Raw genomic sequence first — 2,662 nt, 5'->3', positions numbered from 1 at the left:
ACATTGTAATTTGTCCATTTTCTGTATTTAGCCCTGTGTGGCTATAATAAAAAGATATCTATCTATCTATCTATCTATCTCTCTATCTATCTCCCGCTCTCTCTGTTTATCTATTAACGCGCACGTACACACATGTGTATGCACGCTCACACACACACACACATATTGGCGCAGGTATGGCTGTGTGGTAAGAAGCTTGCTTCCAGTTACCCAGGATTCATTTGATATGTTGATTCTGTGCGTGTTTTTTTTTTTTTTTTGGCTGTGTGACGCTTTTCCTCTTCTGATGGAGGGACATCGAACAAGAAGTTGTGAAGCTTTGAGTTGCTCTGTTTCGAGTATTGAAGGCTGCCCTTCCTCGGAATATATGTCGTCAGAGGAGGAGATGGTGGAGTGCTTGGATAGGATAGACAAGGCTTTGAAAGAAAGGAGCTATGCTGCATCGACGGATGAAAAGCACGAAGACGTAAGGCTGGAAGATATAAACAAGAATAAGGAAATGCTGAAAAGGGAGAGGAACGAAGTGAAGGTGATCCCGCCCTCCGAAGAAGTCTTAAAGACAAACATGGAAAGAACGATAGTTTATAGGACGTAGTCAGTGGCAGCTGGAAAAATTGAAAACATGGCTACGACACAGATAGAAATGGTATTGAGACCAGTCTGGCAAGGGATTTCGTACCTTGCCAGGGGCAAAAGATTTGGAACAATTGAGGTGCAGATTGAAAAGTTAGCTACCACCGGGTTGCATCTGGCAACATCCCTGAAAACGAATGAGGTAGTTCTTCTACTCGAATGAGGTAGTTCTTCTTCACTCACCAATTATCTACCAACTTGTACCGACACATTTCCAGACTCTAGGAGCTATGCAAAATCCTAAAAATTTTGAAGACCAACAAAAGCGCAAGTGAAATAACAATTGTAACATCTACCAGACCGCACACGTTTCTGATCACACCCTGAAATATTCTAGGAAAATTTATATTTAATATTAATAACCCAAATACCTTCCTCTCTAGCTAACTCAGCTAAGCTGAGATATTGCATCTGTTCGCTCGGCTAATACTTCCATTTCCATGTCAAATTTGATATGAAGCCGCACAACAACAATAGTAAGAAAACATAAAAAGCAGCAACAAAAGCAAAAATATTTTGACAATAGCAAACAATGCCACAACTAAACTCACATTCAATTTATATGAAATGCTTTCTTGGTAGGTGTAAATATTCTTGAATACTATTTATATACCTTATTACTAAAGTTTCAGCTGTAGATTCTGAGTCGGAGTTTTTTCCTTTCCTGAAGAAAATTATATTCACGCAAACGCCCATGTCAACAGATATGCTGGGGCAAAACAAATATTTTATCTGTGACGTAATAATAGTAATTTGCGAATGTCATTAAGTGAACACGCTTAATGATTTGTATACTGTTTCCAACTCAGCAGCCTTATCTCCAGAAAATAATTTTTCTAATGAAATAGAATTGTGATACGAGACGGAATTAAAAAAAATAAAATTTGAAAATATAGCTGATTGGAGAAAAATGTGAAGTAAAAAGAACAAAAAAATGTTCTGCCGGCAAGATAAAATTATCAAATTGTAAAATCATTCAGCTTCCAACATTTCCTACTATAAGAGATATACAGCGTTTGCGCGCGTGCTAAAGTGGATTTTTATGCGTTTATACGCGTGGATATGTATGTATGTATGTATGTATGTATGTACGTGTTGTCGAGCGTATGTGTGACTATACATATGTGTGTGAATGTGTATGTGTGCGTGTGTGTGTACATACACGTGTGAATCTATGTTTTATTTGTGATGAAATATTTCATCAGTTTCACCATTACTGCGACAATTTCTAAAACATTATCATCACCGCGGTTGTAATCATCATCGTAATCCGCTTCATTGTAAGCACTGTCATCGTTATCATTGCTGTAGTTGTCATCAAAAACTACTTCAGCTTCATGAAGAATAAGCCCGCAATATACACGTTTTAACATGCATGGAAATTTATGTTAGCGAACACCATTCCAACAAATATAAAGGCCACTACTCCAACAATATATATATATATATATATACACGTGTGTGTGTGTTGGAGGGGGGGGGTCTATACATAGATTATGAATGATCTACCAACATTTTGACGGATATCCGAACCCCCAGAAACAGTTGTTGGACTTAAAATACCTTTCTTCCTTCCCGTAATTTTCTCTGACGTTTGTACTCTGTAACTTGGTCTATTGATATAAATATCTTTATATTTTACTTAAATTTCATCGTCTTTGCTTTCTCTCGTTTTACATGTATACATATATATATATTTTGTATTTCATGCTCAAGCTGTTATATCCAATATATCCAATAACTTTTTATTCCCCAGTTGCCTTCATATCTGTTCAAATTCATCCTTCTTCTAGTCTTTCTTTACCCCGGGGAATTGATCACTCGTAAAGACATCTGAGTCTAAGTTTGAATCATTTGAGCGCTAAGTGTCTTCTCTACTGAGAATCGCTGGATCTCAACTGTTGACTATATATATATATATATATGAGAAGGCAAAAAATGAAACATGAACGTAACAGGCAACAACAAAACATCCGGACAGTTAGATGATTAAAAAAAGGACAGGAAAACACACACACACACACACACA

General features: G+C 36.9%; 1 long non-coding RNA gene across 1 annotated transcript in view; it reads right to left on the bottom strand.

Moving 5' to 3' along the window:
- Positions 1-1,338, bottom strand: part of LOC106881000 (uncharacterized) — an 11,727-nt gene extending 10,389 nt beyond the window's left edge. Inside the window, exon 1 of the long non-coding RNA XR_001410802.2 lies at positions 1,247-1,338. This is a non-coding gene — a long non-coding RNA (uncharacterized LOC106881000). The remainder of the gene's footprint in view (positions 1-1,246) is intronic.
- Between the last annotated feature and the right edge of the window lie 1,324 nt (positions 1,339-2,662).

The sequence above is a fragment of the Octopus bimaculoides genome, chromosome 2 (assembly GCF_001194135.2).
Source record: "Octopus bimaculoides isolate UCB-OBI-ISO-001 chromosome 2, ASM119413v2, whole genome shotgun sequence".
NCBI classification, from domain to species: domain Eukaryota; kingdom Metazoa; phylum Mollusca; class Cephalopoda; order Octopoda; family Octopodidae; genus Octopus; species Octopus bimaculoides.
Note: the sequence above shows the minus strand (reverse complement) of the source record. Positions and strands in the feature narration are given on the sequence as shown.